A 12,920-nucleotide genomic window follows, 5' to 3' on the forward strand; every position below is an offset into this window, starting at 1 on the left:
GTGCCGCAGGTAGGTGTCTCTTGGTCTCTCTGCCTATCTCCCCCTTCCTTCTCAATTTCTGGTTGTCTATATCCAATAAAAAATAAAGATAAAAGTATTTATTGTGTAATAGCCAAAACCTTGAAGCAACCCAGGTGTCCAACAACAGATGAGTAGCTGAGTAAGTTGTGGTCTATATACACAATGGAATACTACTCAGCTATTAAGAATGGTGAATTCACCTTCTTCACCTCATCTTGGATGGAGATTGAAGGAATCATGTTAAGTGAGATAAGTCAGAAAGAGAAGGATGAATATAGGATGATCTCACTCATAGGCAGAATTTGAGAAACAAGATCAGAAAGGAAAACACTAAGCAGAACTTGGAGTAGGTTTGGTGTATTGCACCAAAGTAAAAGACTGAGGTGTCGGGGGGAGAGTTCAGGTCCTGGAACAGGATGGCAGAGGAGGACCTAGTGGGAGTTGAATTGTTTTGCAGAAAACTGAGAAATGTTACACATGTACAAACTATTGTATTTTACTGTCAACTGTAAACCATTAATCCCCCAATAATGAAATTCAAATATATATATTTATTTATAAAAAATGGAGTGAATTTTCTGATACACTTTCAGCTAATTACTGTTGAATTGGATGCAGACTGTTAACTCTCCAGAGCTCCCCAGTAATATCCCACCGAGCTATAGCAAGCCTATCTGGAGTGCTGTACTCCCCACTTCCTGTATAATTACCTCATTTATTATCATTATTAATGTTCAGCTATTTGAAGGACATACTACATAAAGTATTCAATTTTAAGTGTCTCTATACATTTTTATGAGAAACCACAACAATGATTTTTTTTTCTTGCTGATTTGCGTTACCTACACCTCGACGAGGAGGTGGGGTCTGTAGAAATCCTCAACATCAGTTTCTATGGGGCAACGGTAACTCACCATGATAGGTGACTAAAGCAGATTGGTGTCTCTCTGAGGCTCAGAGAGGACACACAGGTCCAGTGTGAGCATTGTCTAAAAATTCTTCATTGCATGAGACAAATGAAGAACCGGAGATTCAAACTCATCGCAAGTCGAGCATGCTTTAAAAGTTTCTACCTGGTAAGGGGCTGGGTCGAGCACAAATATTATTATGCACAAGGACCCGGGTTCAAGACCCCAGGCCCCACCTATGAGAGGCAGCATGGGGTGGGGGGGATGGTGGAGAGCTTCATGACTAGTGAGGTAGTGCTGCGATGTTTCTCTTCCATTATACCTTTCTCTTCTCAATTTCTCTCTGTTATGTCAAATAAAATAAATAGACAAAAATATTATAGCTTAAGGGATTTTTATAAGCTGAAGGAGAAGCAACAGGAGGGAAGCTGGAAGTAGGATAAAGAATGGAGAGTTAGTTTATCTAGATTGAAGAAGAGTCCTAATTTCTTGGTGTAGCCTGAGCACTAGGCTAAGGTTTCAATATGTCCCTCCAACTCTGGCTGGCCCCAGAACTCCCAGCTATCTACTTTGCTATTTGCTATTGCCACCTTTATGTTACATCACTTGAGAACACAGTCTTCTAAACTAGCAGGTAACAGCTGAGATAACATAGGATTGGGTTGTAGGAAAAGTCATGATGTATTTTCCTGTTTATCTATGCAAAAATAAGCCGTGATTTTGATGACTACCCAATATATCCATTCTTATCATCAGACTCCTCGAAAGTCTCCCGAATTCTCTCTTCTGGCAGTAACTGCTGGGTCCACCTAGAATTCTTCTAGAAAGGTATTACAATGAGCCTCTCCAGTCCCTGAAGTAGCAAGCTTACCCAGCAGTATATATTTATTTGTTTTGTTCTCTTTATTTATTTATTGGATAGAGACATCCAAAAATCAAGAGGGAAGGGGTTGATAGAGAAGGAGAGATACAGAGAGACATCTGCAGCCCTGCTTCACCGCTCATGAAGCTTGCGTGGGGAGCAGGGGCTCGAACCTGGACCCTTGTACACTGTAAAATGTGCACTTAACCAGGTGCTCCACCAGCAATATTTTTTACATATAAATAATCAGCTTTGCAACCATCAAGGAAGGGGCACAGCAGTGGGGCTTAGGACTTGCATGTCCTGGTTCTGGGCTGGACCCCTAGCACCTGGCAGAGTGGTTCTCTCTCTCTCTCTCTCTCTCACTCTCTCTCTCTCTCTCTCATTAGGTGAATGAAACATTCATATTTTGCAGTAATTGTGGTTTCTCTCTCCTCTGACTAGAATGTTCTGGACCTCACTGTCATGGACCAGAGTCATTCATTTCTCATGATACCTGGCAAGTTCGCTGTGGTGTCATGACCCCACGCAACCACACCCCACCCCACACAGGTAACTTTAAACTTCAAAGTCTCTGAAAAGGGAGGGTGGAAATTTTTTTTTTCTTTTCTTAGATTTTTTTTATTATTATTTATTATTGAATAGAGACAAGGAGAAACTGGGAAGGGAAGGGGGAAACAGAGAGGGAGATAAAGAGAGACACCAGCAGTCCAACTTCACCACTTGTGAAGCTTTCCCCCTGCAGGTGGGGAGGTAGAAACTTTTACTCTAAACTGTTGAGACATTTTTAGTTTTAAAAATATACATTGTGAGGTTTAGCAAAATAGCTTCTTTAGAGAGCTGCTTTGTCATATGCAAAACACAGATTCAAGCCCAGACCCCACTGCACTGAAGGCAGCTTCAACACTGCCATCTCTCCCCCCACCCCCCGACACTATCTGAAAAAGTCAGTGTGGTGTGGTGAATGCTTTTCAGCCACCAGCTTCTGGATGCTGACCAGACTTCCCTGGACAGACGACCCCATCAATGTGTACTGGAGGGCCACTTCCTCAGAGCCCCACCCTACTAGGGAAAGAGAGACACAGACTGGGAGTATGGATCGACCAAGTCAATGCCCATGTTCAGCGGGGAAGCAATTACAGAAGCCAGACCTTCCACCCTCTGCAACCCACAATGACCCTGGATCCATACTCCCAGAGGGATAGAGAATGGGAAGGCTATCAGGGGAGGGGGTGGGATGTGGAGATCGGGTTATGGGAATTGTGCGGAATTGCACCCCTCTCATTCTATGGTTTTGTTAATGTCTCCTTTCTTAAATAAATAAAAAATATTTTATGAGTATAGAGTTTCACATATGGAGGAAGAGAGAGAGAGAGAGAGAAAGAGAGAGACTAGAGCATCATTTCAGTACATGGAATGCAAGAGTTTGAATCAGGAGACTTGGGCCTGCAAGTCCTGTACTCTGCCGGCTGAGCTCTTTTCTTGACTCATCAGTTTAATAAGCTTAGTCCCAATTTACCCCAATTAGATTGATCTTAATTTGTTCCACTACAGAAATGTTAATGTGATACTTTAGTGGGTAGGGAGCTCATATCAAAGCCCCTTTAAGTGTGATAAACTCTTAAGTCCTAGTATCTTTTTAAAATCAGCAAATTCTGGAGATATTTTTTGTCATTGCTAGGGCTTCACTGCTATAAACTTTCTTTTCCTCTTCATTTATTCACTCATTAATTAATTACTCTCCTCCTCCTTCTTCTTCTCCTACTCCTCCTTCTCCTCCTCCTCCTCCTCCTCCTCTTCCTCCTCCTCCTCCTTCTTCTCCTTCTTCTTCTTCTACTTCTTTTGTTTTTTTGTCATAGCTTGAACTTCACCACTTCAGGCTAACACTTCAATATAGAAAGAGAGGGAAAGAAACAGAACAAGAGAGGCAAAAAATATAGCATTAATGCTTCCTCCAGTGTGATGGGCCCAGGGTTCTACACACAGCAAAGCTGGTAGACTATCCCAGAGAGCTGACTTGTTGGTCTCAGGAAGATATGAATTTAAAAAATATATTTATGCCCACATATTTCACTTAAGGGATTTCTGGACTGGACTTCTCCATGGTAACCCTCACCGTCCAGATGAGAAAATGTTGCAAAATGAGTAGTTATTCTGCATGCATGCACATGGTAGGGCCTAGCTGGAAATCAAACTCCAGAAGCTAGATTCTGGATGTCTGAGAAAAGTCTCTGACTACTCCCATCCCCTTATGCTTAGTTTCCCTTCCAGTGACAGCCAAGGGAATTTTCACGCTGCATGAAAAGCAAAGACCCATGTAGTTTCACTGGGCAGATCTGAGCCAGCCTCTCTCAGTGTCAGAAGAATTGCAGCAAAGACTTAATGGGAGTTGGCAGTCAACTGATTCCGATCTGAAATGTAGTGGGTGCTAGTGACAGAACTTCTCTGTTTTGCTTTCTTTCTTTTTTATTTTCCCCCAGAGCCCTGCTCTGGTCTATGGTGGTTTAGGAGATTAAATTTTGGACATTGAAGCCTCAGGCAGAAGATTCTCTTTGCATAACCATTATGGTATCTATCCCTGCCCCTCTGTTTTGTTTTTTAAAGATGTATTGGGGAAGAGGAGAGGAGAGAAGAGGAGAGAGAGAGAGAAAGAGAGAGAGAGTTGGGAAGTACGCCAGCTTCCCCCTGCTTAATGCTGTGGTCATTTACATAACCACTGTTACCTAAGCACCGCCCTGCTTGCAGGGCACTGGTTTAATCCCCATTGGTTCACGTTCTCTCTCTGCTCTGCCCCCTCTCCTAGTCACACCCTGTTTTCCACCACTCTCTTTTGGCCCCACCTTCTCTATGTCACAACCTATTTCCACCCTACTTGGTGAGTATAAATACAGCTGCTCTTCTGATTAAACACACTTGGAATTGCCTTCCGGCTCTGAGAGTCCCAGAGTCTTTCTCCTGCCATGCTAGCCCGACATGAGTTCCTGATCCCTCTCCCATGCAGCAGCCTAGGCTGGCTCCAGTCGAGTTCTCTCCAATCCAGAGAGCACTTGCTTGGGAAGAAGCACCCTCAGGCTATCCCGGCAAGAGAGAGAGAGAGAGAGAGAGGGGGGGGGTAGACAGAGAGAGAGAGAGAGAGAGAGAGAGAGAGAGGTAGACAGAGAGAGAGAAAGAGAGAGAATATGATGAAAATCCTGATTGTCCTTGGGACATTATCTTCTGATTAGAAATGTGAAGTGACCATGGCAAGCAGGACATTAAAAGTCTGGAAGAGAGAGGCCTCTCAGGTGGCTGATGATACAGAGAGTATAATGAACAGCACCTTTTCTGTCGCCACATGACCCCAACGCAGAGGGTCAGACAATTTTACTGCCTGTCGCATGATTTTCCAAAATGGGACTCTCTGTTTTTTCCTTTGATGCTAAGATATGTCAGTTCCAATTGTAAGGTTATTGATGAACAAAGCAGGAAGAAATACACTTTGTAATTCCCTCCCACCGTGCCCCCCTGGGCAAAACAATGGCTTCTGTGGCTGTGGCTTCTGTTCCCCCTGGAATTTTATTGTTCTGAAACTACATTCCTAAGTTGTCACTGTGGAGTAGAAAAGCTGGTCTTCTTTTTGTTTCAGCCTTTGAACTGTAAGGCCAGAGATGCCCCGCTAAGGAGTGAACAGAGAAGGCACTTAAAAATAGTCTGCCTGTCACCAAGTGTTTCCATTGGATTGTGTTTGAGAGTGTGTGTAGGGTGGGGTGGTGGTCCCATCACCTTCCACCCCTTGTATCTTAGGGTGCTCTGGCTTCTTTAAGTCCACTCTCCAGTGGGGATCAGAGTGTCCTGTGAGGTGCAGGTCTATGACAGAACACCCTGCCAGCACTCTTCATGGGGGTTCTGCACAAGTCTGCAGGGCTCATCTGACCTGCCCTTCCCACCTTCTTCCATCTTCAGTTCCATCAGCTCCTGGCCTGCCTGTCTCCAATTCTAGCTCACACTTCTCCCTTGCCTGCAACATGTCTGCTCCTTTCTTTTCTCAATACTTAGCTCCTCCTTTTTTCTTCTTCTTTCTCCTCCTCCAGGGTTATCCTCAGGGCTTGATTTGACACTAGGAATCCACTGTTCCTGGTAGCCAATTTTTCCATTTTTTATTTGATAGGACAGAGATAAATTGAGAGATGAGGGAGAGAAGGAGATAGAAAGATAGACACCTAGACACCTGTAGACTTGCTTCACCACTCATGAAGTGTTCTCCTTGCAGGTGGGGAGCCAGGCAGGGCCTCGAACCTGAATCCTTGTGCAGATCCTTGCATTTCGTACTACGTATGTTTAACTGGGTGCACCACTGCCCAGCCCCCAATACTTAGCTCCCTTCAGTGCTTCTCTCCTTCCCTGTTTTCTGGGAAAGCCACTCTGATGACACACCCAAGCCCCCTCCATCAGGCTCTCACCTCTTCCACCCTCAGAGCTGGTCTGAGGACGGGTTGTAGTCTGATGGGGGAAGCACACAGGCTGTATGTGGAGGCCACCACATGCTTCTGGACTTCGTGGGTTCTGGCATGTGAGGTAAGAGATGGAGAAGCTGTCTCTCACTCTAGTGCCCACAATCCCCAGAAAGTTAATAATGTAGGATGTCTTCTGTTGGGACTTAAATGTAATTAGCACCCAGCTGACTTCAGCCTGACAAGCATACAATGGACTTAGGCAAGTCCACAAGGAATGTGGGTGAATAGGAAATTATTGAAGCCTGTGTCTGGCAGAAACCATTCTTTCTGTTCCTACTGTTCTTCACCTGCTCTCCTTCCCCTGGGACCCACCATGCTGCTTCCCTGGGGACCCGAACATGCACAGCCGAGTGCCAGAACTAGTTAAAAGACACAGCTCCCTGACATCGTGACCAACCATCTTTGCCCTTGCCTATTTGCCAGGCTAGCATTGCGGGTGTTTCTTCCTGGGCACGTGCTCTCTCAGTTGGAGAGGACTCAACTGGAGCCAACCTGGGCTGCTGCTTACTCAGCAACACGTGAGAGAGACCAGGAATTCGTGGCAGAGTGGGAACGCAATGTAATGCCTTTATTGATCAGAAACAACACCTTTATGTATATCTTTAACCATAAGTGGCAAGTGGGAAAAGGAAATGGCTAGGAGAGGGGGTGGAGAAAAGAGCGCGAAGGTAGAAAGTTTCCATAGTTGTTATAAGGTTCTAACCAGTGGGATTAACCAATACCCTGCAGGCAGGGCAGGTCTCAGGCAAAACAATGATTATGTAAATAGACCACAGCATCAGAGCAGGGGGCTGCCCGACACCTATTTTTTGCCATGTTTTAATGAAACCACGATGTGATGAACCTCCTGTTTGTTAAACCCCAGCCAAAGCCGCAGAAGTCTTTTATTTAAAAAAATATTATTTATTTATTGCCTCCAGGGTTAGCTCTGGAGCTTGGTGCTAGCACTACAAATCCATTGCTCCTGGTGGCCATTTTTTCCATTTGATTGGATAGGACAGAGAGAAATTGAGAGAGGAGAAGACAGAGAGGGAGAGAGACAGATACCTGCAGACTTTTCTTTTTTAATTGTTATAGTATTCTTCTTAAAAACTATTATTAGGGTGCACAGAGGGCACTTAGCTTACTGTAATGGCAGCCCAGGCTGGAACCTCAGCACACTGGAGTCCCTTGCTGCCAGGGGAATCTCCAATCCTGGGGTCTCTCTCTCTCTCTCTCTGTTTCTCTAGCTGAATGAAAAAACAGGCCAGCAATAGTGAGATCATGCAGCTAGACCCTGGATCCACAAAGGAAAGAAATAAACACATAAATGGGGAAATACCCTACACCTATGGACATCTAATCTCTGATAATGGGGCCCAAAGTATTAAATGGAGGAATGAGGCTCTCTTCAATAAACGGTGCTAAGAAAACTGGGTTGAAACATGCAGAAGAATGAAACTGAACCACCTTATCACACCATAAAAAAAAATCAACTCCAAATGGATCAAGGAAATGGATGTTAGACCAGAAACTATCAAATACTTAGAGGAAAACATTAATAGAATACTTTCTCACCTAAACCTCAAGGACGTCTTTGAAGAAACAAACGCAACTGCAAGGAAGAATAAATCAGAAACAAACCAATGGGACTACATCAAATTGAAAAGCTTCTGCACAGACAAAGAAACTATCACACAAACAAAGAGACCCTCACAGAATGGGAGATCTTCACATGCCATACATCAGACAAGAGACTAAGACTAATCACCAAAATATACCAAATGCTCAGCAAACTTAGCAACAATAAAACAAATGAACCAATCCAAAAATAGGCAGAGGATATGAACAGAACATTCACTACAGAAGAGATCCAAAAGGCTAACAAACATATGAAAAACTGCTCTAGGTCACTGATTGTCAGAGAAATGCAAATTAAGACAACACTAAGATACCACCTCACCCCTGTGAGAATGGCATACATCAAAAAGAACAGCAGCAACAAATGCTGGAGAGACTGTGGGGACAGTCTGCTGGTGGGAATGTAAATTGGTCCAATCTCTGTAGAGAGCAGTCTGGAGGACTCTCACAAGGCTAGACATGGACCTTCCATATGAACCAGTAACCCCTATCCTAGGGATATACCCCAAAGACTCCGTTAACACCCAACCAAAAAGAAATGTGTGCACCTATGTTCATAGAAGCACAATTCCTAATAGCTAAAACCTGGAAGCAACCCAGGTGCCCAACAACAGATGAGTAGCTGAGAAAGTTGTGGTATATATACACAATGGGATACTACAAAACTATTAAGAATAATGAACCCACCTTCTTTGACCCATCTTGGCTGGAGCTAGAAGGAATTATGTTGAGTTAAGTCCGAAAGATAAAGATGAGTATAGGATGATCCCACTCATAAACAGAAGTTAAGAAAGAAGAACAGAAAGGAAAACTCAAAGCAGGATTTGACTGAATTTGTAGTAGGGCACCAAAGTAAAAACCCTGTGTTGAGGGTGAGGGTGGAAATTCAGCTTCAAGGGGGGGAGGTTAAGGGGAGCGGAGGTCGCCCCATGTTCAGCAGGGAAGCAATTACAGAAGCCAGACCTTCCACCTTCTGCATCCCACAGTGACTTTGGGTCCATACTCCCAGAGGGTTAAAGAATAGGAAAGCTATCAGGGGAGGGGATGGGATACAGAGATCTGGTGGTGGGAATTGTGTGGAATTGTACCCTTCTTATCCTATGGCTTAGTCAATGTTTCCTTTTTATAAATAAAAAATTAAATTAAAAAATAAGAAAGGAAATAATAGTACTAAAAACTAAAAAAAATTAAGGATACCACAGAAAATTTAAAAAAAAAAAAAGAGGAAATAAATACAGGCAGTGTTTCACCTGGCTGAACCCACACATTACATGTGTAATGACCTGGTTTCAAGCTCTCCATTTCCACCTATGGGGAGAAGCTTCATGAATGGTGAAGCAGGCCTGCGGGTGTCTCTCTGTCCCTCTCCCTCTCTATTGCCTCTTCTCCTCTCAATTTCTCTCTGCCCTACTAAATAAGAGAGAGAGAGAGAGAGAAATGGCTAGCAGTAGGGGTGGATTTGTTGTACAGTGATAGTCCTGGTGACAATAAAAAACAGTAAAATAAATTATTACATGAATAAGTAAATGAAGTGCAAATGGAGAATTGCAATATACGTCAGTATTAGAATATATGCTTCATACATATGAGGTCTTGAATTTGACTTCCAACATCCCAAACCCAGAAATAAATAAATGGAAATTAAAAAATGTATTGATTACAGTTTTTCTATCTCTATTTCTGCTTTATAATTTTTAAAAAATTATCTCTATTTTTGGATAGAGACATTCAGAAATCATGAGGGGAGGGAGAGATAGAGGGGGTGAGACAGAGAGATGCCTGAAACACTGCTTTACCACTCACAAAGCTTTCCCCCTGCAGGTGGGGACCGGAGGCTTGAACCTACATCCTTGGGCATTATAATATATGCTCTCAACCAGGCCCTCTATTTTTGCTTTTCATTCTCAGTCAACTATAGGCTAGTTGAAGGACCCTTGGGACAAGTCAGGGAACATTTCCTGGTAGGTGGGTGCAACAGAAAGCTGGACAAGGAAGTTACCACTCAGAGGTAGCCACTGATGACATTTTGTACAGTCCTTTCTCAGCTCATGCAAACACACACAGGGTCACACTGTTCGGCAGCTACACTCTGACTCTGGTCTCAGCATTCCTCCTAGTCTGTCTTCATGACTGTGGTTCCATTCCTTGAACTGACCATGACTTAACTGTCACTTTATTCCCTCAGCCATTTAGATGACTGTTAATAGCAAAACAAGATACAGATTTCCTTACGTTTAGACTTTGTCTTACACCAATGATTATTTCCTCAGGTTATTCCTTTGTTATTAAGATTTTCTTATTTACTTTAACCTATTTTTTATTTGGTAGGACGAAGAAACATTGAGGGAGGATGGGGAGAAAAAGAGAGAAAGAGAGAGATAGCTGAGGCCTGCTTTACTTCCTGTGAAGCTTCTCTCCTGCAGGTGGGGATCAGGGGCTTGAACCCAAATCCTTGTACATGGTAACATTTGTGATTAACGGGGTGTGCCACTAAAATGAAAGCTTTGGAGCAGGAAGGAGAGGAATTGTTGAATTATTTAGCTTTTAAGGCTTTTGCTACCCGCCACCATATTGTTTAACAGGTGCATGGAAAAATAGAACACTCCCATCAACACCTAGACATTATAATTGAACATTGTTTTGGTTTTGACGACAAACAAAACAAGGCAAAAGCTAACTTGGCTGAAACAAAATTGTGCTAAACACAAACACAATTGGCAAAAATAAGCTTGCTAGAATTGAGAACAGATGGCGTGTTTGTCAGAGGAGAGAAGAACAGAGTGGGGGCTGGGATGGGGAAGAAACTGGACTGTAAGGCGGTGATTAGACATTAGACTTTGAGTTCTGGTTGAGGCGGTGATATAATGTGTGCAGGTATAGAGTTATTGTGCCGAACACAGGAAATCTATACAGATCTGTTTCAGACCAATTGTCCTTCCATAAACCTTTAGGTTAAGGTATACTTGGTGTGGACTTAGTAGAGAAACATTTATTCCTCCTCCTTTCATAGTATTATTTGACTATCTGCCTTTCCTTCTTCTTCCTTTCCTCCCTCACTCCCTCCTTCCTTCTTTCTTTTTTAAAAATCTTATTTATTTATAACCGGGTACATCACCATTCCCCCCCATTTCTTTTTCTATAATGGCATCACCAAATATGAACAAAAGAAATGGAAAATAAGAGGCTGCTATATTTAGATTCATAAAACATAAATCAACAAAGCTTTTCAGCTCCCCTCCTTTTTTTTTCACAGTGCTCCTGGTCCTTAGAGAAACTATGTTACCAGCTGATACAGGGAAGGGCTAGTCCTCTTCCAGGAGGTTTGTTTAAAACTTTTCTTAGAGAATGATGCAGATGGTTCATCAAGCAAGCAGTGCTTAGAGTAAAACAACACCGATAAAAAGAATTCTTGGGGCCAAGCGGTGGTGTACCCGGTTAAGTGCTCATGTTACAGTGCACAAGGATGAAGGTTCAAGCCCCTGGTCCCCACCTGCAGGGGGAAGGCTTCACGAGTGGTGAAGCTAGGCTGCAGGTGTCTCTCTTCCTCTTAATCTCCCTCTTCCCTCTCAATTTCTCTTGGACTCTATCCAAAACAAACAAATAAATACAGATTAAAAAACTAAAAAAGATAAAGAAAATAACTGGTCTACCTACTGAACTCCTCAACATTTAATTTTATTATTTATTTATTCATTATTGGATAGAGAGAAATTGAGAGGGGAAGAGGAGATAGATAGAGAGGGAAAAACAGTTAGAGAGACACCTGCAGCCCTGCTTCACCACTATGAGGCTTTCTCCTTGCAGGTAGGAACCAAGGACTTGAAAGGGCTTGAACCTGGGTCTTTACAAACTGTAATGTGTGTGCTGAACCACATACAACGCTGCCTGACCCCAAGACCCTGAACATTTGTAAGAGCAATGGAAGATGTTTTGTGAGCAGGAAATGCTATCGCCTCTGCCCTAAGTGCCCACTGGAAGAGAATCTTTACAGGGGAGATGATAGGGGCTGGCATGTGGTACACCTGGTTGGGTGCGCAAATTACAGTGCTCAAGCCCCCAAATCCCACCTTCAAAGGGAAAGCTTTGTTGGTGTTGAAGCAGTGATGATGGTGACTTTCTGCCTCTCTCCCTCTTTATCTCCCCATTATCTCTTGACTTCTGTCTCCATTCAGTAAAAAAACTTAAAAATATATATTTTTAAATATTTATTTATTTATTCCCTTTTGTTGCCCTTGTTGTTTTATTGTTGTAGTTATTATCGTTGTTGTCATCGTTGTTGGATAGAACAGAGAGAAATGGAGAGAGGAGGGGAAGACAGAGAGGAGGAGAGAAAGATAGGCACCTGCAGATCTGCTTCACCACCTGTGAAACGACTCCCCTGCAGGTGGGGAGCCGGGGGCTCGAACCGTGATTCTTATGCCGGTCCTAGCACCTTGCGCCACGTGCGCTTAACACACTGTGTTACCTCCCGATTCCCAACTTAAAATATTTAAATCAAGAGAGAGGTCACATGAAAGTTGTGGTCCAACTGACCATTTGGCAATCTGAACTCACCCTGAACACTGCAAGACTATAAGTCACAGACTCTCATCTGTAAAATGGAAATTATTATCTGGATTTCTGGTTTGAAATGAACAAACAACTACGTAGAGAAAATGCTTACTTTATACATTTGATAGAACAAAAAAAAAAAAGCCTGGTGGTCCTAATTCTGGAATAACTCTCATTGTATACATCTGAAGTTGGGTGGCATAGGAATAAGACAGTGTTATTGTAAAAGACTGGCAGTGAAACAAACAAACAAAAAGATCCCCAAAATGCTAGTTCCTAACACTAAGGAGTAAGCATTAGATAGTTTGAGCCTCTTGGCAAATAAATAGAAATGGCCCGAGTTAAATAAAAATAACTGACTACACTGTTCATTGGTAGAATTCTAGTAAGAGTCACGCTTCTAAAATGCCACGGAAGTCATTTCAGTATATTCCGGTTGACACTGAGATGTGACTGGCCATTCTG

The sequence above is a fragment of the Erinaceus europaeus genome, chromosome 4 (assembly GCF_950295315.1).
Source record: "Erinaceus europaeus chromosome 4, mEriEur2.1, whole genome shotgun sequence".
NCBI lineage: Eukaryota > Metazoa > Chordata > Mammalia > Eulipotyphla > Erinaceidae > Erinaceus > Erinaceus europaeus.